Genomic DNA, 26,805 nt, shown 5'->3' on the forward strand with positions numbered 1-26,805 from the left:
AAACAAACCCAATGTGGCCAGCATATAATCGACCGCAATTTGCATTTTCTAAGTAATGCCCTTTAAACACTTTTTCTTAATAGTTAAAAATTGAAAATGAAGCCCTATATATAGGAAGTCTTCTGAGCTCTGATATTCAAGAAAAATTTGTTACTTCAATTTTTCAGCAATCGACTATTTCCTTGTATGTAGATAAATCGACCAAAACCTAAATTTGATTCATATAGGCTCCTGGTTCTTTCGAAAAGCTTGCTGATATATTTAAGAACGTAAAATTGACCTGCATTGAAAATTCTGATTTTTGCTTCGTGACATAACCCAAAAATTGATCAATTTGCCACCACACATCAAAAATAAATTCAAATATAGAATTTCATCAAAATAAATTCAGCCAAAATTCAGATATAAAAGTGCACACGCAGACACAACTTGTTGAAAATACATTGCGTATACCTATGTCTCCCTCTATGACGAAAAGATACATTTCGGTCGAGAACGTGACACATAAAATTTAGTGCTATCACATTACTTCCCTTTTTTATATGCCGTGGGTTAAAAGTATAAATAAAAAAAAAATTCTTTAAAAACTCCAACTATTATACACAATACATGAACCCGTATATTTGACAAGAAAACAGGAGAAGAAACAAAAATTAAAAAAAAAAAACAAGCTATTCATAAATGTAGTTCACTATGACGTAATCAAAAAATTTTTATTTTACTATTCTAAAATTTTCAATACTGGGTACATAATACAAGTATTACACTGCTTATATGGTATCTACTGTTGTAACAATAACAAGTATAATGGTGAACTTACTGTTAAATGGAATGTAGGAACTTTTGTACATTTTAAATCAACTGAAAATTATACACACACATATTTTAAGTGAACTGCAAGTACATTATGCACAATATAAACAAAATATCTATATAACATGTAAATGTATAACACAATATCTAGACAATGTTGAGACATTTTTTTTTTAATGATTAAAGTATAATAGTTACAGTATATGTACTTATATACATACATAAATAATCTATATTTAAAAAAAAAACAAGTAAAAACGTTTCAGTCGGTATAAACCGATTGAATTATACCCTGCACCTTTCGTTGTTGTATAGCAATTACTCCAACCTGTGAAACCATTCTATAGAAATTTCACGGATATGTCTGATTTATAACTGGACACACAACTGCCAAGTTTCATGAATCTGACTTTATTTTTCCAAATATTTAAACTTTTGGACTTGTATGGGAGCTACTCGTAGCTGAAGAGCAATTCAACCAAAACTTCAGAAATATATCTGACCTATAACTCGACACACAACCGCCAAAGTTTCATGAATCTGACTTTATTATTTTTCCAAATATTTAAAATAAGCTTTTGGAGTTGTATGGCAAGTACCCGAACCTGTCAAGCAATTCCATCAAAACTTCAGAAATATGTCTGACCTATAATTGGACACACGACTGCCAAAGCTCATGAACCTGACTTTATTATTTTTCCAAATATTTAAAATAAGCTTTTGGAGTTGTATGGCAGGTACCCGAACTTGTCAAGCAATTCCATCAAAACTTCAGAAATATGTCTGACCTATAATTGGACACACGACTGCCAAAGCTCATGAATCTGACTTTATTATTTTTCCAAATATAAAAAATTTGCTGTTGGAGTTGTATGGCAGCCACCAGAACCGGTGCAGCTATCCCATTATAATTTTTAGAGCATGTGTAGAATATAATTGGACACATGTATGCAAAATTTTATATTTATAGCTTTATTAGTTTTTGAAATATTTAAAATAAACTCTTTGAGTTGTATGGCAGCTACCCGAACCCGTTGTCCGAATTAGTCCAATAACAATAGGGCTCGTCCTTGGCACAAAAGAAAAAACTTGTGAAAGTTTGGTGTCGATTGCATTATTCGTTTTTGAGTTATCGTGCGATCGGACGGACGGACGGACGGACGGACGGACGGACGGACGGACGGACGGACGGACGGACGGACAGACGGACATGTCTAAATCGACGCAGAATTTTACGCTGAGCAAGAATATATATATATATCCATACCGCAGATGACTCCTTCAAGTAGTTACAAACTCCATACCAAAGTTAATATACCCTTCACGAAGTGCAGGGTATAAACAATGTTGATAAATAATCTAAGATATACAATATAACATTTTTGCATTATACATTTGGAGAATTTTCATTATACACAAAGAGAATTTTATTGCATATACTCAACACAAATGTTATTATTATTATTTTAAATGGCGCATATATCTACACATATTCAGTGTTGTATTGCTATAGTGTAGAGTATAAAAGTAAATACATGAAATGAGATAAATATGTTGTCGAATTAAATGTGGTGTGACAGATTGTGTCATTTTATTGAGAAAATAAAAAAAATATAATATTGAAAAATAATAATAATAAATATATTTTTATTTTAAATTCTTTTTTTTTATCTCCCAAATCGAGACAAATAAATTTTAAATTTGTTTTAGTAAAAATATAATTACTTTTTTTTGTTTTAATTAAAATTTTGGGAAAATTAATTACTTTACATATTGAAAATAATAAGTACAATAAGATTGGAGACCGTAACAAATAAAGGAGAAAAAAAATTGGGAGATATTCAAATACAATGCATTCACTGTTGCCCCAATAAACTTTTTTAACCTTAATTTTAACATTATTTTATTCCGTATATTATGAAACATGTATGTAAGTAGTGATGGCGTAAATTGGTGCTTTGACCTGCTTTAAGTTTTATGATTTTCAATTATTTTTGCATACAACAAAATGCATTCAATTTTGTAAAATTTTAAAATACTTGTCATATAAAGTTTATCAAACGTAATTTCGTTCATTTTATTCATTTAAACTATGCACAAAACACTCCCTACTACACAAAACACTCGTTCCTACACAAAACACTATGTAGTATTACTTTAGAAGAAGTCTGTCAAACTAAGTTCTTTATCTATTGCCAAATTTTACAAAAAGGCGGTGCAGATATTAATATTCGGTACAAGTGGAATCTTTTTGCAGGCAATTAGCCTTTTCATTGAACACGGTGTAATTGTGACCACTACTGATTGATGATCGTTCTTGTAGACTTTTCAAACAAGGAAAAATATACACCAATATGAAAAAATGGTAGTTTAAAATTGGAAATTTAATAAGTTATGAAGATGGTGATGACAACTACAAAACAACGATGACAATTTAAAAAAAATAGGGGGGTAATATAGAATCTTACATTGTTGTGCATTAATAAATAATTTGACAAAGATTTATAAACAATATAAAATTGCAATATGAGTAAATAATATACTAAATATACACACAGCTACTTTTACAATGATTTTAAGTCATGAATATTTTATAATATTTACAAGTCATGAATACCAATATCAATATATGGTCTTCATAACTTAGACAGTTTAAATCGAATGATTTGAAAATCGAAAAGTTTTCCGTTTTCATGAATTTAAAAATATGAAAAACACAAAGCACACACATTGTACATAATATTTTTATATAAGATTTTCAAACACATTAAATTTTGTTTACATTTATTTTTTGCATATTTTTGCAAGTTGTATTGTTAGTAAAGGGCTGCAAGCATTTAACATAATTTTGCATAACATGTAATAAATTAATATTTACTTATTTTTTCAAATATTTAAATATATATTTACGAATAAAAATTCAAATTCGTCATTGACGTAAATGACATGAAAATTTAAACACTCTTCTTCATTGCACATAAAATTACTATAAAACTATTAATTTTATGCTATTATTGCAAATATTATGAAATCAATTAAAAATTTTGAAATATTTGCAATTAACAAATTGAAGACGTATGGATGTTTAACTGACATTTTAAATTTTCATATTCACAAAAATAAATTTTTCATATATTTTTGCTAATTATGGAAATTATACTTATTAATTGAAGTAAAAACAATGTAAACGCGATTATTTGTGATGAATGATAGATGACAAACGATATTTTATCATTATCATTTCAACATATTGACTCATTAAATTGTCAAAAGTATTTAATGACAGATGAAATGTTATTATAAATTATTAAGAATTTGAAGAATAAAGTATTATTAAAATACTGCCTGATTACTGAATTTCAAATTAAATACAGATTTTGATTTAGTTTCTTAAAAAAATTATCTCTAATTTAATTACAAATATACATGCATTACACTGTGTTAATCTACAAACGTCTAGCTTATTTTTTACTTATCTATGAAAAATATTGTTAAACATATTTTTAGCTCTCAATAATTCTTACAATTTGTATAAAAATACTTTTTATATTATTTTCTATATCTTTTTTTGCTTACATATTAACGCCTACAAATAATTCAAAATTTAATTTTTAAAGAAAAACAAAATTAAGAGAAACGTGTATACCTTTCAGATTTATTGACAACTTCAAATTCAATATAGGGGTCACTATTTTATCATTACGTCATATATACATTAACAAATTGTCAACATATTCAACAAATCGATAAAAAATATTGACTTTTTTCTTTCAATTTTACAAATATTTTAAAATCGATTTAAATTCTATAAAAATGTCGATTGAATCGAAATTGAATATGAAATGACATAACGAGGAAATTGTAATATTGCAGAATTTACAAACAAAAATTAATAAAAAAAAAACCTTTAATTCAAGAGTTTTAATTCTAAAAGGTGCAGTTATTCTCTACAAAAATTTGCTTTAAATATTAATAATTATGTGTGTATAGAGCTTAATTAAGTATTAAAAATGAATATTGGACAATTTAATATTGATTTAAATGACTTTTTATAGCATATAGTTTTCTTTGTTATTTGAAATAAGAAATAGACTTTTGATAATGTAGTGCGAATCGTTAATTTTATAATTTATTTCACAATATTTATCCATTATATATTTAAGTTAAATAATCGTCTTGCAAATATGCAAATATTTCTGCGATTAAGTCGACATTTTAAAACATTTAATGGCTTAATATTGTTATATAACAAATCAACTATATTCACAATATTAATCGCTCGTAATCCAAAAATAGTTCTTGTTATTTTAATAAATTGCGAATTGTCTACGAATATGAACCGATTGTGATGTTGTATGAAACTATACTGTCATAAATGGTTTGATTATTCTATGTCACTAAATATTGTAACAGTGTTATATTAATGATACTCGTATGTCAATATTAATACAATTTGCGGTTTAGAAAATTAAAAAAATGTTTTAATTAATATTTTCTCAAGATTTTCAAACAATTTTTTTAAAAATCGATTTAAATTTAAATTATTTTTGGTTTATGTAGAACAGTTTAGGAAACTTCACCTTAAATCCGAAATTATAGATAGATGTGATAAATGATTCTTGTTTTAAATTAAATATAAATTTTGAACTCAATTTGCTAGTATCATGTTTTTTTCAATTAGATAAATGATGTTCAAAATTACAGAAAATTTTCGTTCAGTTTGTGTTGATTTAAGATTTAATTTCTAATGCTATAAATATAGGAAATTGGTAGAACACGCTTAAATATCTTGAAGTCATATGTTATTTTACAATTAATTAATTTATTTTGTTTCGGAATCCGTATTACTTAATATTCTTCTATATGCTTTCCGGCTTCAGCTTTTTCAATAGTTTTTTTTTAACAATGTTATATAATGTTAATGATCCAACGAGAATCTTGTACGGATAGGCTGAATTCTTCATATAACGATGTGTCAAAACTCAATATTATTTATGAATAGCTTCTAAAAGGATTCCCACCCAATATTATAAGCACACAACATCAAATACTTTTATTATATTTATCATTTTAAACTTAAAGACACTGTTCTCTAATTTGACATCTCACATAACCATTATCATGGTGGTAATTGTTATAATTAAGCTGTTTTTACTACTACGTACAACAAGAAATTACCAACGCTATATTAATCGTAAAATATAGATAAAATTTATTTCAAACTACTTTTCTTCCTCAATTTAATATTATAGACTTTAAAAATTTAATTACCTTTTAAATTTTTTTTTCAATTATTTAATTCAAAAATTATATTGCCACTTATTAATACTTTTAAAAATAAAAAAAAAAAATTTACAACACATTTTTTATTACCCTCTTTGGACATTAAAGATTCTCACATAAAGGTGGCATCAAAAAATTTATCTAAATGAATTCATTATTTATCTATAATAAAATTTAAATACGACCTAGTCAAGCATCACACTCTTTATACTTACATACCTACTTTATTATACACATTTATTAGAGTAGTACGGCCATACGACCAGGATTGTTATTTTAATAAAATACTAATTTTATTCAAAAATTCCTTGCAATAAAAATATAAAAGAAAATTTTAAAAAAGTTTTCCGGTATATTAGAAGAATAAAAATGTTTGCTATAATCGTGATTGTTAAAAGCCGTCAGCCGCCGTCACACCACCTACATACATACACGTACTTACTATATATAATATAAATTGAGTATAAAGATATGAGTTACTTAATAATTACAATGTCTTAAAATAAATTTTGAAACGTCATTATTGATTAAAATTAGAAATTAAATGAGACAAAACGCTCGTTCGTTAAAATTCCCCAGAAAATAAGAAAAAAAAAAATGCTGTATTAAAAAAATTATTTGACTCTGCCTCGCAAAAAAAAAAAAACTTCATTCCAATTTTTGTTTTTTTTACTTGTCTATTATTTTTAACTTAAAATTTCGCCTCAAGGGCTTTTTTTTTATTTTGTCCGAAAATTTAAATTTATAAAAAATTAGAAGGCAAAAACTAATTCAAAAATTTTTTTTTTTAAATTTTAGGAGCGCATTTCCTTTAAATAAAATTCCTTGAAATCCTAAATTTCTAGAGGGCGGACCGATTGGTTCGGTTATACCCTGATATTCAAATCAGCAGTAATACTATATGACAAAACAATTAAGTTTATAATGAAAATTGCTGAATATCTGAATGATAATTTTTTGCTGAATGGCTGAATTATCAACGAATATTAACGAATATTGGAAAATATCAACGAATTTGGAATGTCGTTTATAAAGCAACCAAACACAATTCAAGTAAGAAATAAATCGCTGAATTCACACAACAAAAATAAATTCAGGTTTAGTATGAATATCAAAAATTTGTAATTTAAAATACAACCATTTTATACACGTAACTACACATTTAATAAATAATAGTTAAAAAATTGCATACTCTTTGGCAATTTTTTTAATTAAATTCAAAAAAATTTCTAAGTTAAATAAAGTATTCCTGGTACATTTTGTAATTTTTTTTTTTAATTTATTGCATTACCATATTTCGGAAGGCGTGTCTTTCGGATATATATTGTTCTAATCAAAAAAATAGAATGATTTTAATAAAATTATATTAAACAGATTATTAGAAATCAACTTTATGATTTAGTCTGTTGGTTCAGTTTCATATTCTTCAATAAACTTTTACCAACATTTCAACACAATAACATATAGTCACCAAACTTTAAGTGCCTAATTAAGAATTTAACACAAATGGACAGCCATTTGCATTAAAATAATAAAAATTAAAAAAGTTTTATTCGTATTTTATAAAATATCTGCAAAATGCACGAAAAACTGCAGAAAAACGCAACACCTAATATAAAAAAAACGCAAATACCATACGCTATAACTTAAAAATTTTTTAGTGTTATATAAGTATATGCATAAAGGTGTATTTTAAATTCACATATCTTTGAACTTAATAGACTTGCTTAAAATATTTTATTTATTTTTGTATCTATATTTTATATACAAACATACATATGTTAAAATCTTATTTCGTTAGTGTCCATTAAAATCATGTGAACATAAATTTGCATATTAGCTTTTTTTTTATCTGACATTATGCTATTATAAACTTTTTTAACATAAATTTAACAAAACTTTTGAAAAATAAAGAAAAATAAAGGCATTAAAAAATATTTAAATATATTTATTTAATTGACGTCTAATACTCGTTTTCATACCATTTATATTATTGCAGTATTGCAATATAGCAAATCAATTCAAATCTCTTATAAAATAAAAAAAAAAATGCATTCTTAAAATTGTTAAAGTAAAAAATAAAATTAAATTTTCAATTAATGCCAATTTTATTGCTATTAATTATTGTTATAATAAAATTATTATAAAAAATTACTTTTTAATAACTTCGGGGAAGAAAAACAGCCTCCGCCATCAGATTTTGTAATTCATACATATGGGATCAATTTAATCTTTTGATCAACAATTAAAGATTTCTTAATAAATACTTAAGTCATTGTTAATAACATTTAAAATTGTAAACTGAAGAATTTTATAGAAATTCTTTGACTTCAAAATTGCAGTAATACGGCATTAATACAAAATTCAGCTTATCTATTGTAATTGCTGAATCGTGTATGGCAATACAAGTATTACTGCAATTCTGAAGTCACGGATGTTTGTGAATATACTGAGCAAATTTGTGTAAGAATGTAGGAAACACTATTATAAGAATGGAGCAAATCTATTAAGCTAACACCATAATGAAAAAATTACGGTAATATTACAAAGTTGTGGCGCCAAAACATTGGAATTGTAATACGAGTAATACTGTATTAGCAAACATTTCAACATTTAGCACTTGCAAATAGAGTTTTTTAGTAGTTGTGTTCTTTACTAAACCCGGAATTTAAAAACACAACCATTATAAAACTCACAATCACAGATTTTTCTACATTTTCACCAAAATTCAACTTAAAACTTGTAAGTAATTCCATTTGAATTGATCTTTTCATAAGAAAAGGAACAGCTTGAGTGGACCGTTTCAGGGGTCGTTCTTTTGGCATATTGCTGTAGAATATTGCGCCGGAAGGTTGCTCAGATTAATCGGAAATTCGATTTTTGAGAGGATTAGCAAAACACTAGGCCGTAATAGATTTTTTAAGTGGCGGTGCATCATCGCTTTAATCAGCATTTTACAAGCTGAGTCTAATTTTGATATTAAAATATTTTTAAAAAACGGCAAAATCTTGGTTAAAAGATCACAATGAACTGTAAATTTCTTAAAGTTTGTTTGAAAAATGTTAGAATACTGGATTGAAAACTCTAAAAAACGTGATATTCAAGTTTTAAAGAACATTTTGCTTTTATACTCAAATTCAAATCTACGGTCCCAAAATAGTGTACATAATTGAATTTCATGGAAAATTCTACATCACATATTATTATTTTAGACTAAAAAATTCTTTTACAAAATCTAATATTTTATAAAATACAAAAATCATATTCATTTACATTTTTTCCCACAAAAAGCACAAAAAATTGCAAGCTCACCCTTTTTGATTAAGCATAGCCTTACACTTATACGAGTACCACAGCAATAAACAACATGAAAATAATAAAGAATTCTGTAGAACATAAAGAATTCACTGAACAATAATAATAATAATAATTTTTTCTGATTATATTTCAAATTTAGTTGATCTTTTAAAAATTAAGATAATTAAATTTTTGCCAGATCTACATTTACAAAATATATTGAAATAAAAAACCACTTTTAAATAATCACCCGCATTTTATGAATTCATCTATATGCTTACAAATTGCATAATTCGCAAAAAAAAAATACAATTTTTTTTTCTTGTGTAGATTTTTACACTATATAGAGAGCGTTATAATTTATTATACCAACTTGTATAATGGTTTATATTACATAATAGAGCTTAAAAAAAAATAAAAGTGTCATTTAAATTTCGTTTGACATGTGAACTGAATGTGGTGGATAATTACTATTATAAGATAAGATTTATTTGAATAAGAGCCAGGAAAAAAATAAAATTTAAAATAATGCGGTGTGCAATATTACGAGTATTAACAGTTTATAAAAAAAAAAAAAAGTGCGCTAAATCCAACATTACACATTATACATAAATTTATAACATTCTCAGCTAATTACAAAAAAACAAAATGTTAAAAATAAAACAATGCAAAGATTAAGACTACAAATGCAAAATGCCATTGTGGTTGAAAAATTGTCAAAATCATTACAATAAATTAGAAAGAAAAGAACAATAATAAAATGTTAGTGTGTGCCAATGATAGAGACAGAGTTGTTCATTATGATGAGCATAAATTGTAAAGAGCTGTTAAAGAGCATAAAATTGTAAAATGACGGGCAGCCCAAGGGGCCAATCAAATTCCACATACAGAATTTTAGATTAGTGCAAAATTTATTGTGAAATTATTCAGTATTAGGCTCCGAAATTGCTTTGAAAACGTGATTAATCGAATATTAAGTTGTTTGTTTTTGAAACGTCAGTTTGTTAAGAAATTTGACATATTTAAAACTCCCATGCAACTGTAATGTCTCTAACTGTAAAATAGGAAATATTTTAATAGTTCTTAAAACTTGATTATTATCTTATGTCGCAATTCAATTGTTGTGTTATCTTATGTCGCAATTATCTTATGTCGCAATCCTGTTCGGAATTGCTGTCTTAATTGAGAGAGCTATTGTACTTTTGAGAGCAAATAAAGTGGTAGTTTTATTTCAGTTTATATAACTGAATTCAACTTGTATTTCTGCAATACTATTTTGTAACTTTTAAAATATTTTGTTTAAACTTCAATCTGTACTTTGATTAACACCGAACGAATGTAACTCCAATTTTAAAAAATATTAATCCGAATGCGTGAAAATTCATATTGAAAACTTTTTCTCCATGTAGTCTATATATTTTGCGGTCTCAGTAGTAGTCTACTTATTCACACATGATAATTTTACATTTTTTCACTTCAATATAAATAATAAGGTCTATCGCACAGGACTTTCAGTGCAGAGATAATATACGTAATTTAATATGATTAGTTAATCCGATTATTTATTGAAATTGCGCTATTAAAGTGCTTACGTATATGAAATTTACACAAAATTGAAGTACAATTACCAATTGAATTTACGGAATGAATATATTTTTGAATTCTAATTTATTTTATTTGAATTGAGTTTTAAAAGTTAATAAATTAGATTAAGACATTTTCTATGATGAATATTGTCAGTAACATAATGAAGGTAAATCAGATACTAGGAAGTGCAAAATTAAAATTTATGTCAATTTCATATTTTATAACTTATTAAAAATGTAAAGATAAATTGGTTGGCTATCTATTATCATCAAAGTAAGAGTTTCCTTGAATTTCCCGATATTTTTCAAAAACTGAAACTTTTTCTGATTTCTGTTTGAATAACCTCTCTTATGACCTCGAATTTGTTCAAATTCTCTGATTTTTGAGTTTAACCCATCAAAGTTGGAAATTTTATTCTCTTTGTTCTTTCAGCATAATTTGGAGGAAATTATATATCATATATTTCAGCGTATATGTCAGAACTTAACAACATTTTCCAAAAGACAAGGTTTTAATTTTATTGTATTTATTGAATTTTCCTTCATTCGCGACCGTTTATCTCACGTTTTATCACAGACCATTGAAAGTAGGAAGTAATTATATTATATACTAAAAAATTTAACTATTATGAGATTAAATAATAACTGTCATATAATACAGGATTTGGACGACTTTGTCACATTGTTTCTTTACCAAAACAGGACTATGATTAGGAGAGTTTTAATATGAGGAAACCAATTTTAATTTCACAAAATTTCATTTTTTATATTATATACTATTTGCCAAAATTATAAAATTTGAAATTCCATTAAACAAAATTAATTTTGACCTACTTAAAATCTGTTTACAATCAAAATTCACCATTGCCATCACAGTCAGACACTATTTTAGTATATCACTTTTATTTTTTTATTTCCCACAAAACAAAAAACACAAACCATATTTATACAAACACATTTAACATATATTTATATTTGTAATCAATATTTACATAACTAAGTGTAATAAATTTCTATTATTAGGGGTAATAAATTAAAATTTAATATTGTCTAGGCAAAATAGTATAATTTGCATAACCATATATTGTACGTTATGATAATTATTTATATATTATACTACGCAATATATTTTAACTCTTGAATAGAAAAACTCAGTGGGGAGAATATTTTAATTTAGATCAATTTATTAAATTTGGAAACCATAATAAATAAAAAAAAATTTATTTTTTGAGAAAACAAGAGAAAGAAAATATTTGTGTTAAAATATTTAAATCAGTGTTTTATAATTTATAAGTATGTAGTTCTAGTCTGTGAAGATTATGGAATTTATGGAATTCACATCATCTGATGTCTTATAAAACGACTATAGAGTTGAAAAGCTCTAAGACTAATTAGATGCGGAAACTAGAACAAAGTTAGCAACAAAAATTTAAAAAATTTTAAAATAAATTGTAGTATTTCCTTTCCCTTAGACTCCACATTCCATTTTGACTGTGTGGATTTCGTTAATTTTGATTTATTTTGTCTTCTTGCTAAAACAATTATTCTATATTATACTCATTAAACCCGCATGAATAATATGACAATAAAGTAAATTTTCATATTGTATTGAAACAATGTCGACACTTTTACTTCTATGGCCAGTAGGTGCAAACTATGAAGCAGTAACATCTTTGACATGTGGTAAGAAGACAAAGTCTCGAAAAACGTAAATTTGAAAGAAACTTTTACGATACCAATGTTAGCACAGGTTTTGAAACTGTTCGCATAAACTTTTTATGAAAATCAAATTGAGAAGTAATTTTTCGTTAAAGCTTAAGAGTCTGTACCAAAAATTACACAATGTAGTAAAAATTATTTGTCAATGTAACTTTTAACCTCAACAACTCACTTAAAATATACACTTAAAAACAAATAAGCTTAAACGTGCGCTCTCTATTTTTTTTAATATTCGTGATAAAAAATTATCTTGAATCAATAAATTTTCTTTATATATCAATTAACACCAATTTTCTATCACTCATTTAATAATAAGCCTGCATATAAAAATGCATTAAACTAGAAAATTTTTAATTTTTATAAATATAATTATAAATATATATATAACAATTATATAAAATACATACACATATGATTAAATAATCAAACCCGAGGTTAAGTTAAATATACACTTAATTAACTCATTCATCTAGTTACAATCACAATAATATCAAATATCAAAAACGCCATAGGAAACTCTCGTTAACCATTTCAATTGATAATAAAATCATTGTATGTATATATAAAATAGGTGTAATATTTAACAATTCAGTAAAATGTCTGCATCATCTACTATTTAATGTAATGGTCTGACACCTTAAGAACACTATAAATTAAGAACCTTTACATTTATACTTAATTTATACAAGTGGGCACACATATATGTATACTACATTTAAAGTGATCGAACTATAACAGAAAAATATTCTAAATGAAAAAAAAAGCAGAAACAAGCATGCTAAAAAGACACTCCCGAACATCATTTATTTTTTAAAATAAATTTTGAAAAGATCGATTAACATTTAATCGATTTCTAATGAAGTGGAACATATCAAACGAGAGAAAAAAAATTGAAATATATGCACATGTATGTATGTACTGGTAAACAGCTCTTGTGTATCGAGAGAAATAAAAAAAATTTCAGCCACCTAGTGATGACCAAATAAATGATGATCATTATATAATTCACCATTATATGGTCTGTTTTAAATTTAAATTCATTTTAATTATACTAAATCATATGAGACCTTATTATTTACTTTTTACTTTCAATGCAATTTGATAAGGCTATCGATGACATTTTATCAAAAATAAACTAAATTAACTGTTATAATAGACCGTTTATCAACAGGTGGTTAATTTTCATTGTTTATACTTTCTTTATATTCTGCGTGACAGTAAAAAGAGCACAGCTTTGATTTAATATTCATTTAGTCATCTTATTTTTTTTTGTTTTTCTCTTTTGTTTAATCACGGAAAAATTTTAAAAATTTTCTCTATATTTTAACAACATGGTGTCTCATTAATTCGAAATTAAGCTAGAGAAAATGATTTCTAGCACTTTAAATTTTGTATAATTTTTAAAAAAGGGAAATGCTACTTTAATGAAGCAATGTTCACTTTAAAAAAATTTTTTTTGACTGTATACTGGCTGATTTAAAAACTTCAATATAAATTATCTGAATAATTTTATACTAATAAGAATTCGTCTTCCTTGAGTAAGGGATGTTGGAGACGAATTTTTCAAACTGTAAAGACTTTCAAGCCAATTTTCGCAAAAAAAAAGTTGAAATCATTCCAAAATATTTAAATTAATTATGACTAAACTTAATTAAAAATTTTAATTGGAAGATATGAGGATATTTTAAGAAAATTATTACAATTTTCAATACATTCTGAGTTCAAAATTTGAATCATTCTTCTGCCACAAGCCTGTCGAATTGCGGCTTTAATATGCAAATATTCTCGTTAATATTCTGAATAATTTAAAATACGCAACACTTAATGACGAAAATATCTATTTAATGTAAATGCCAATAAAAGTCATCTATCAAAAACAAAAACCAGTGTTATAACAATAAAAACTTTAAAAAGATTAGCTTAAAAAACATTGTTTTGTATAACACATACAATGCGACACCTATCATCTATAATAGACAACGTTTATCATCTCTCTTTATGAAGAATAAATGAAATGAATAAATGTCACTTTTTCTCTTTTTAGATTTTTATCATAAATGTGTATATAATAATATATACACATTATGATAAAAATATACACAAGAGGGTGTCCATAATGATTTCTAAATTTGGTTATCGTTAATAAAGTAAATACTTAATAACAATAACAGTAATAATAATATTATTATTATACATGCAATTGAGAAATTTTAAGTTTCTATGAAAATAAAATTTTACCTAAGAGTCTACGAAGAAAAATTCCTACAGATATGCTTAAAAATGTGCATGACACCAAGTTCGGTGCGTTACAATAAATTAAATAACAAAGAGTAAAAGAGAGAAATAAAATCAAAGAATTTAAATTTTTTAATCCAAAAGTGAATGCCTTGTAATTTTCGTTCAAAATGCGTTAGCTTGTTGAAATTTTATATTTTCACATAGCTATATTATTATATGAAAATTCGTACAGTACAATAAAATTTAAATGAATAGTTGACAAAACTGAAAACCATTAACAGAAGCTGTTCTATCGAAATCTACAGAGCAATTTTTTCAAGAATTAATTCTAGCTGACTGATATTCATAGTGTCAAATATTCATAATACATCCTATAAAAATTATATTTTAACACCGTACAAATTCGACAACAATACTTTCAACCCTTCAAATTCTTCAAGTAAATCTGTCAAAAGATGACATTTAAAATTTGTAACATGAGATAACATTAAAACAATTATCATATAAATTTCGTTTCTGCTTTTATGTTTTAACTAATTAACATTTAGTTTCATTTAAAGTCATTTTTCGTCAGAGTGCCACCTTCATGTGCTCACCCTTATTTCAATACGCAAGGAAAACAAGTTAATTTTAACGTTAGTTTATGAGTGCTATACTGTTTTGTTTTCCTTACTGTGTTCCAAAGACTTAACTTTACTGTATTGTGTCGATAAAAAATAATATTTACGTATCCGTAGTCTTTTATTCAAAATTATGTTAAATGTGTGCACATTATACGTATATGGTTTGGATACATTAAAATTTATTTGTGTTTAAATTTTAAATCATGCAATTTATTATATAAAAAAAGTATGATTATAAAATAAATTTTTGCAAATATACGAATATTACAGGATAATAACAATAATTATTTTATAGATTATATAAAAATAGTTATTAAGAAATAAAAAATAATTGTATTTTTTATATTTTACGCGTACATATATGGAGAGTTATATGCAATGTTAATGATTCAATTATAATGAAATTTAAAGTAGAATAAAACATTTTTCCTGTTTTAACTTCGGAGATTAAAAATATCATTTTTGTTTCGAAATTCTGCAGTATTTAAATAAAAGGGCATCTAACAAAATGCAAATCTAACGTCAATTTGACTTATTCAGCATTATAATTTTAACTGCTAAATATGTCAAATTAAAATTAGATTTGCGTTCTGGTAAGATTTTTTTTTATTTAATATTTAAATAAATTAAATATAAATTTATATATTCCAAAATAATTAAATAATTTTTTGTACAATAAACACTTTTAGTTAATTTTATCTATCCAACTTTATTAATGTATGATCACATGATATTGGTATATGTATGTATGTCAAACTTGAATGACAAAACAAACACTGCGCAGCAATAATAAATATTAACTATTAAAGTGCTTATTTTAAAAGTAATTCTAAAATCTATAATTGGAATTTATTTGACCTTCGTGTGGTCAGTGTAATTATTTTTATTCATTCATAATTACAATTAATTTAATTAAAGTTTGAAGAATTGTTGGAGTTTCTCTTCTAAGAACTGCAATTTATATTATTTCCCCTGTTAATTTTAATGGGATTCGAATGCTAAGAGTGAAAGCGTTGAATCAAACCGACAGAAATATTGAGGTAATTACGTTCGGAACGTTTTTTGTAATATCCCGTTATTCATTTATTTGAAGTTTCTCTCAATAAAATAAGAAACGGGAACATTTCGTATATAATTAAATACAAATGAGAAAAATGAGAACAGAATTTTCACTTTTATTCTAACACGCATTGTTTTTATTATAAGCGCGCTTACTTTACTTTGGTTCTCTGTATGTTAATTTTGTAACACGCTGTATACTAAACAAAAAAATTAAATAATTAAATAATAATTAAGACATAAAAATACACACATAATTTACATATCTATACTCTATCAAATGTATGTACGATTAATTACCAAAAATAAAAAAAAAAATTCAATTAAAAAATTAAATAGAATTTTTATTTGAAATTGCCATAACTTCGACCATAAATTCAAATATAAACGCTTAAAGAAGAACGAATCTACAAGACCTTCTATGTTTTTTAATTAATTTTTTTTCTTTCACAAAAGGCACAATTTAGAAAAATCAAATAGCTATAAGAATTTATTGTGGGAGTTTTTTAAGTGTTTTGTGTATACGCAGTGTCTATTTACAAAATTTTTTATTTACATACAAATTTAATTTAATTTCATTGACATTTTTAGTGACAACTTATGTACAACAAAAAAAAAAAACAAACGATTTATTTTACTGACATATTAGCCATTTTTTTTTTTATTTACATTCATAAAAGTCAATTATTGTATTTAAAGAGTGGACATTAAAAAAATTTTTTTATTATTGTAAAGTGAGTCACGAATCACAAGGTCATTTTATTGTTATATGCATATAAAGATTACTATTAATGTAAAAATATTAAAAATATATAGTAAATTAACTGTTATTATCGCCGCCGCTAATAAATTACCACGCTAATTTAATATTCATTTTTAAATCAACATGTATGCTGAATACTCGTTGAATTTCTCTTTCCGCTCATAATTTGTTTACAGATAACTATTTGATCGGGCATCGATAAATTTATAATTTGTGTTCGTCTTCAATTCTCAAACCAATGTAACAGAATGAGAAGAATCTATCTGCAACTTATACATTATCTATATTTTAAAAAATAACATGGTATTAAATTTTATGGAATTGTATTTGTTAATTGAAGGAAATCAAAGACACCCCCCGTTCTGGTACCTTACAACAAAATACCCCTTTGAAATTTATAGAACCACCTGAAATTCCCTTCGAAAAGCTCTGTGCGTTCCTTCATTACACCAACAGTTTTATTATGCCATTTATTTTAAATCCATGTTACTCTTCAATTTACCCGAAAGTTATCCGGTCTAAATTCATTTTTTTTGAAATTTTAATGATTTTTTAAATGTGAATCGATTTTCGTATCGTCTTAGTTTAAACGTAATTGTGATGCTAATAGTACGTGGATGAAAAAAGTTATTTCAAATAGGTAGGCAGTTTTAAGTATAATGGAAAAATAAAGAGGCACTCAATGCATTTTCATAATACTTATTTTTCATAGGCGAAATGATTAATGTTAGCGTTGAAATCAAAATGTGTTGGTTGAATTCAATTGAAATGAACTATAAAATCAAAAATTCTTAAATTTTTTATTATAATTTTAGTTTTTCAATGTGGTTATGCATGTAGAATGCAGATTTTTGTTTCCTCTAGTTTCTTAAAGAAGAATATTTGAATTATTGCAACATATTTCCTTAAAGGCACACACCTAGCCGTATTCATTATAAAGATGTATTTAAAATTATTATCTATTTTACGAGCATAGATTACTTTAAAATGCTAGTGATTTTTGTGTGTCTTTTATATTGTGACTCATGATGTTTATGTAATTAAAATACTTTAACGGAAATGAATTGAAAAGTTGAGAACCATACCTTGAAAACTTTGTGAGAGTACGCAACTGAACGTATAAGCACAAATATATTTTTAAAAAAATCAATATAAAATTTATGCTTTCTTTAATATAAGATGCCGTTCCAAACGGAACGTAGAAATTTGAAGGATGACTTAATGGAGGTTTTCCTACTTGTCAGATTTTCACTGCCATTCATCTTAAAAATTCCAATGTCTGCGGAATGTGATGTTAAATATCTTGCCCTGCGTCCAAATTTCTAATATTTTATATCAGTCAATCATTTCTTATTCTATACGAGGGAGCTCCTATAGAATCTCCTTCCAAAGTCAAATTCAAGACATATTCCTGTTCGAGGGATCATATGATTTTTACGTGTATCATTAAATTATTTATAAAGTAACTAAGATTATATTGTAATAATTATCATAATTTCTATATTGATTCAAATAGTATACCAATGGTTAAAATATAACAATAACCAATTTTTACGATTATCAATACCTTAAAAAGCCAATCCAGTGAGTTAGTTTCTGTAGACTTCTGTTAGTTTGGCAGACTTCTATTTCATATAAGTTTGCCAAAAATAAATCATCTTCGAGGACTAAAACTGAATTCATTCACTTTTGATTTAACAAAACGAAAAAATCATAATCATTACTAAAAATATTGAAATAATAGAAAAAGCAATAAAATTTTTTAATCGAAACTATATACTTGAATATCACTTTCACTAAAATACACTATATTTATCTGTGATAAAAGTATTAATAACATAATATTGCAGTAGTTTATTGCAAGTTACTGAAAATTCATATAATAATATAAAATTTTAAAAATTGGAAATTTATTATGAATGAAAATTTTTATAAAATAGCTATAGCCTAGCTAATAATGATAAATCAAAGCACGATTTTTCTCCCTGCATAGTAAAAAATAACATTTTCACCCCCTCTTCTATCACTATTCTTATTATCGAATAATAATAATTATCAACGCTATAATAGAAAAAAAATTATATTAAAAAAAAAAAAACAAAATTTATTATTATCATTAGATCTAACTGCAGAAGCGCCTCTAGACTCCAAAAAAAAAAAAAATAACAAAAATAAAAAAATTATATTACGATTATTGGTTGATATTTAATATTTTTTTGCTCCCTAAACTGTATAGTAAGAATAGTACATTTGGTTTATATTTGCCGATATATTAAAAATGCAGTAGAATGCTGTATGAATTAAAATGTGTACTATCATAAACATTATAAGAGTAGAACCTTTCTGCTATAATATTTAAATTTTATAAATTTACAGTTGGTAACTTAAAAAGCTTATAATAATAAAGTTGTTAGACTGAAGCGGATAAAAATTAAACTAATTTTTATTGAGAAAATATGCAATGCACGTATCTTAAGACAAGTCCATCGAACGTGATGTAAGTTAACTTCCCAAGGTTCTTCATCTCACTCTATTGTACGCTAGTAATTTATTTCCAGCCATGTTCTGCAATTGTCTTTATTTTTTTCTTAATTGATCTGCACCACGTTTGTTTCGGTCTGCTCACTTTTCGCTTACTCGGAGAATTCTATTCTAAGGCCTTATTTTTTGAATGTTATTCTGTGATCTTCTGAGAGTATGACTGATACATTTCCGTTTTCTCTTCTTTATTTGGATTTCTGTAGTAACCTGTCCTGTTAACCTCCCAGAGCTCTGAGTTCCCGATTATTCTTAGCCGGAATATACTTATATGCAGTGGTAGGCATTTGTTTATTAAGGATTGCATTTTGTTTGAGCAGTTTTTCTTTACTTCCATATAAGAGAACCAGGTCTCACTTTTGTTTGTATAAGAGCATCAATTTTACGTAACTGTCGAATATTCGTAATTATATATAAAATAAAATGATAGAAAATCAACTAATTTTATGTAGCATCAAAATATTTCTGTTAAATATTGCCAATTTAATTATGTGTTTATGAATGCACTACATTTTCCATTTAGCTGGCAACACTGAACAATATTACCAATAAACTAAATTGTTATCTAATAATATGAAAAAGCATTATTAAAGTTCATAAAGCCATCACTCGTATTTTAACGCCTCAATAATATTATTATTGTCAATATTTTTTTTGAGCAATAATTCACTAACTTCTCTCATGATGTCAGTAGTTTTTTTCGATGGCATTATGAGCATTATTTTATGTATAAGTATGTATGTATAGCTGATTATTAAGATTTGTATTGTTGTATTATTAAAGCGTACTTTTGTATACCGTTCAATTACCTTTTTTATTTGTGTTTTTAGCTCGCAGCATGAAAATTTCTTATATTATTTGTCGCACAGATTTAAACAGATTTTTTGTTTTTTCCTTTTTCTAAAATATGGTGGGTTCCTTTAAAGATTATTATCATAGAATTTCTTAAATAGGGGCAGATATTTTTTTTGCTTAGCTTTTCTTCTATAACATTATATTTTTTTAGGAAATTTATGATCGAAAAATAATGTCTAGAGGTTAAAAATTATTGTATGTATGCACATAACAAGATGGCAAAATATATTGCAATTGTTTTTTTGTGATTTTTATTTTTCTCATTGATTATAAAATACCTAAAAATATAAGCTAAACGGGAGGAGATCTAGGAATTGACAAAGTAAAGGTATAATAAAAATTTTGCGATAGTCAACAATCATTTTTAAAAATTTTTTAATTTATTTTAAATATTTTTAAAGTTTATAATGCAACCATTTATTTACGAGTAATATTCCTACAGTATTTTGCAGGATGTAAGTGAAAGCAGACGCGGGCAGAGGAAAACAAATCACGGGGTCAGACTCGTATCATCTGATCTTGAAAAAATATTGAGAAAATTAATTTATTCTTATTACAAAGGGTAATATCGGGGCCAACATGCAGTTTGAATTTAAAAAACCCAAATCCGGTCTTAAAATTTTGGGATTGACATAGAAATCCCGTTGTTAATTTAAAATATTTATGTACGAGAGGATTTGTGCTATTTTGAGTTTAATCGAACATTGAATTAGATTTCGTATAACAGTTATACTTAACAATTGCTGGTAAGTAATTATACAGATACAAAAGCCATACACATAACTCAAATATTAAACTATGGAAAATATTATTAATATAAAAGACCACAATGCCAATATTATTTCAATTTTTTTCAACAACATCTGATGTCAATCTTGTTTTCGGCTCCTTCCCTTCATATTCTGATTTTAACCAAATACAATCTATTGCTGTTAACCATCTTGAATATGTAGACCATATGGGGACCATCTTAATACCTATAAAAAAGATACTATCCTTCTTGCCTCTCGTTTGTATTTCCAAAAATTTATGATAAATTTTTCACGTAGAATTTCTATTTTAAAATTGTTTTATTAAAAAACAAAATTCATGAATTTTTTTTTTGCTTGAAACCGGAAAATTTTTCCATAGAAAATCTTTCTTTTATTTTTTCATAAAAAATTTTCAAATTTAATACGATAGGTAGGCGTTATAATTACTTCCATTTATTCAGTAAGGGTTTGTGCTCGTACCAGTACCATAAATTCATAAATAATATTAAAAAAAGAAAAAATTTCTTTAAGAAAATTTTTATAAAAAAAAAATATCTTTTTCAATACTACAAAAATATTTTCCGATTTATTTAAAAAAAAAATTCATTTTCATTTCGATTAAATAATTCACATGTGATCTTTTCACCTTAACATCTGCATTGTTTCATCTTTTGTTTTTTTGACTTTTTCTGCATTTTGAAATTGAATTTATGATGCTCTCCATTAACATTTTGGTACGAAAAGAAGAGACGGTGAAAGAAAAGGAAGATGAAAATGAATTTAAGGAGATGATGCTACAAAGATGAAGATAGTTAGATTAGGACCCTATTGAAAATTATAAATCCAATTGAAATATGATTCACCACCATTTTTATTACTATAGTGTTCAATGTGAAACTTCGTTGTTGCCTTCAATTCCAAACAAATTTATATACTTTCTGTATCCAGTAAAATATATTGATGTTGAATCAGAATCAAAGGCACCTCTTAAAAGTAAAATATTAACAAAACTTTAATCGGACTCAATATTTGAATGTGCTATGTACAATAGGAAATAAGACAATAAAAATAAGTACAGTGCAAAATAAAATTATTAAACAAAGTATTGGGTAAATCTTCAGCAAAACACTATTAGCTCGCTAATTGTAAAAAGTCACGCAAAAACTATAAGATAACAGAGAGAAATACGAGTAACCTTTTACAGTTAAATGAAAACTTTAGAGAATTCCTAAAATATTCTGGACAAAAAATATTTATTTTCGTTCTTCATTAGTAAAGTAGAGATCTGCAGTAACTGAAATTCAGGTGATTTTAATCCCAAAAACAAAATGTCTTTTTTATGACAAGCCATTCCGGTTTTCGAAATCTTACTAAAATTTTAAAGGCTCATTATAATATATATTATTTTGTTCTCACCGGAAGACATAAAACGTGTCTATTATTGATTCTTTATCGGGGTAAGTGTCGACGAGCTAGTAAAAAGAGTTTCGATTATGCTTTTATAAAAAACGCCAATGGTAAAATAGGAATAAATATTACCTTAAGCCGTCGGATTAATTCGTGGTGGTAATTTGGCATCATTTTGGACAGCTCACTTTACATATGTGTATATCTTATGAAATTGATATTTCCCTGCGGTAAATCGGTCTTGTTTTCACCATTACTCAGTGAGCAAAATAGTGAGAAATATGATACTGTAAAACTCTCAATTAGCCCACTCATATCAATTTGCGAGAGGGAAAAAGTTTTCGCTCATTATTATGTCGGTATCACTGTTTATTATTTGAATATACGAGAGATATTAGTAAATTTTATTACGTTATTAATATTGTCTCATACATTTCAATTATTACGAAATATTTTATAATAAAAAACTGTGAAAAAATAATAAATTTCAAGTTTAATGGCATTTTATTATAGTCTTTCAATTCAACATATTTACATTTGTGTATATAAAATTTCAATTGAAATTAAAAAATTAAAAAAAGTGACGACAAAATATAGTGAGGAATAAAAAATTGTATTTAATTTATTAAATTTATTTTTTAATTTAAAGAAGAAAAAAAATTAAAAAAAACGCCTGCATAACTGAATTTTCTAAATTTATTGTCCACGTAAAGGCTAGCACATAGCGATCGTAAAATTTGGTATTTGCATTTGAATTTTAAGAATATTTTTAAAATTTTTGATGCCTTTCAAATTTTAAAATTTCAAAAATTTACAATTTTCATAAGTCCATGTGTTTTTTTTCCCTCCCGGAGACCGCGTCTTTTAGGCCCTTCTCACGTCGACCCATAGGATCTTTTGTGATTCTCATCCCCATCTACATTAGCCCAGCACCTAGGCCCATGACAAATTGCAGTATGGCAGCCACATCAATACCCTCAAATCTGAACGACCAAGCATGGCCACTCCCCATCCTCCCAGGCCCAGGCAGATGTTTCAGTGTTCAACTCTAGCCCGCTCCTCCCATCCACTCAGGACACGCACGAGCGTTGTCCTGGGCACCCCAAAGCATGGCTTAATGAAAGGAGTCGCTGCTTCTCCCTGGCAAGTCCACATTAGTTTCGAAACAAAAAAAAATCCAATTGCGAAATTTTATGATGACTGCCAATATTTGTTGTGGAGAATGATAAATTCAAAAAAAAAAATGTTTTTAATCCCACCTTAAAAAAAATTTCCATATTATACAAATTCGGAAGGAATTTTAAAAGAATTAAAATTTTCTTTCAATATTTTCACTTAATACATGAATTTACACACATGCTCACATGGGCACATTGCAAAAGACCAATTTGAGCATGAAAAGAAATTGAAATTTTCTTTAAATTATTTTAGGAGTTTGTATATGGTTGGTGTTTAGGATTTATTGGAGACAAAATCGTGAATTATTATTTAAATAAAAAAAAATAAAAACAAACAAGAAAAGAAAATAAAAAGGAAAGAAGTGAAAAATCTTTATTTGGAAAAGCGTTTTTCACTTTTCCACTAAAAAAAAAACAAAATAAGAAGAGAAAAATTTTGGACAAGAAAGGTCGTTTCAAATTTTTTTCTTAAATTTTCTTTTTGTGAAAATTTAGACATTTTAACAGAAGGTGAAATTGGAAATTGAATGCAAAAATGCAAGAAAAAAAAGAAGATGTCACTGGTGTTACCTTGCTTTGTTTTTCTTATTGTTGTTTTTATTGTTGTGGCAAATGCCTTGTTAAAAATTATTGCTTTTATTGTTTTTACTATTGCTGCTGTTGTTGTTGTTATTGTGAAAGTAGTATTGTAACAAAATGACAAGGATTTCTTTTTTTCTATTTTTTTGTTTTTTCAAATTTGGTCTTGAAATTTACAGGAATTTTTCAATAAAAAACAACAACTAAGTACACAAAAATAAATAAAAGAGCAATAGCATTCTCAGTTTGCATTTTATCAGCCATCTGTTAACAAAATAAGCAAACTATGCAGAGTCTAGTCTGTATCGAGCATAATGCATGTTTGTATGTATGTACATAATTTGTATTTGCATATACAATATGAACAGTACAATCATGCAAACAATATGCTGTAAGCGCAGTAAATAAGTATGAATAAATTATGGAGTTTTTGCCACTTGTTATGGCGAGCGTTTTGATTTATTGTTGTACGTATATTGTATACTTTCTTTATAAATTTCAAAATTTTTGAATATTAGAAAGTTTTCATTTATGAATTGATTAAAAAAAAAGATTTTAATTAAAATCTGACATAATAAGATGTCATCATTTAAAATTTTTTATGTGTTCATTGAATGCAGTGGCATTTTGCAAATTTTAATTTGAAATGTAATGTAATCCCCAGCCATTTTTACTTCGGCTGGGGATTACATTACATTTGAATGGAATGCAATTTAAATTTTTGTTTCAATTGGATAGAAATGAAATTTATTAAACTTTCTTTATAAGGACTAAGTCATAAAAATATTGGAATTTAAATTGTGGAAAAATTAAAATATTACAGAAAATATATTTAAATTTGACTTAAATGTAAAATAATTATTGTGAATGGATGTTTGCTAAAATGTCTTATTAAAATAGAATGAGAAGAAAACTCAATAATTTTTAAAATTTACAATAAAACGAGAGTTTGTTAAACTCGTCTCAGCTATAAAACACGCACTATGACCTAGGTCCTAGGACTCTTTTTTTCGTTTTTCGCCCTGATACTTCTAATTTTTGAAATTACACTTAAAAAAATTATTTACTACTACAAAATATAATTAATGTATTAAGTAGTAACTTACCATTTAATTTGGTCCTATATACATATACATAAAATAAGTCTAAGTCGATCTGCAATAGAAAAGAAGAAATTTTGTAAAAAAATGCATGTTCTAAGTAATATTTATGATAATTAATATATTTTTATATTATGGCTAAAATGCAGAATGACGTTAAAATTTGACTTTTTCAGCAGTAACTGCATTTTGGTTAGCGCCCTTTTATGAGGTCACTGCACAACTTAAATAACTTCAATTATAATACTTGTGCTGCATTTAAGAGTAAATGAAATGACTAATGAGTATTAAGTCGGGGTCATCAATGTGGCGGCCCTTAATTACCAAAATTTATTTAAAAACCAGAAGAATAAAAAATCTGTTTACTTATTGAATACTAAGTTATTTCTGTGTCTTAAATATTTCTCTTAAATTTTTACTCATATCACAAAGTTTATAATTACTGTTATAATACAATACATATTCTCTTATAATATTGGGCAGCAGTGTGATGTGCTGCATTACAAAAAAAAATAGCCGCTTTTCCGAGTAGTTTCATTTTATTTTTAACCCAGACAATATTAGTTTCCACAGTTAGGCATTTAGGCACGTTTATTTTGCATAGAAAAATGTAAGAACACCTACCGAAATGAATCAACTCGAATTATTTATACAATGTAATTTTAAAGTATTATTATATTTTCAAAACGATATAGAACGCTAGAAATTGTATGCACTTTGGTATCACAAACGGCAACACCAAATGCCATTTACCAAACTAAAAAGTGTAAAACTATTTTGTATATTTGTTTTTCCCCATTCTTGCATATCATATTATTGAAGAAGACGCACTTAACACTATGAAAAAAAAATTAAGATAGCAAAAAATTAATTCTACATTAAAAGCCTCCTACAGTGAATTAAAATAAACGTATAGCCGCATTACAAAACAATGCGTTCAACCTGTTAATTAATTTCATTAATTTTAATTTTCTTCGTTCTTTCTTCTTCTTATAATGCCCATACAAATGAAAAC

General features: G+C 25.9%; 1 protein-coding gene across 1 annotated transcript in view; it reads right to left on the minus strand.

Annotated features, from left to right (window-relative positions):
- LOC129605329 (transcription factor mef2A) overlaps window positions 1–25,847 on the minus strand; it is a 106,746-nt gene extending 80,899 nt beyond the window's left edge. The window contains exon 1 of the mRNA XM_055515018.1: window positions 25,797–25,847. The gene's annotated coding sequence lies outside the window, so the exon portion shown is untranslated. The remainder of the gene's footprint in view (window positions 1–25,796) is intronic.
- Between the last annotated feature and the right edge of the window lie 958 nt (window positions 25,848–26,805).

The sequence above is a fragment of the Condylostylus longicornis genome, unplaced genomic scaffold (genome assembly GCF_029603195.1).
Source record: "Condylostylus longicornis isolate FDR11 unplaced genomic scaffold, ASM2960319v2 ptg000013l, whole genome shotgun sequence".
NCBI lineage: Eukaryota > Metazoa > Arthropoda > Insecta > Diptera > Dolichopodidae > Condylostylus > Condylostylus longicornis.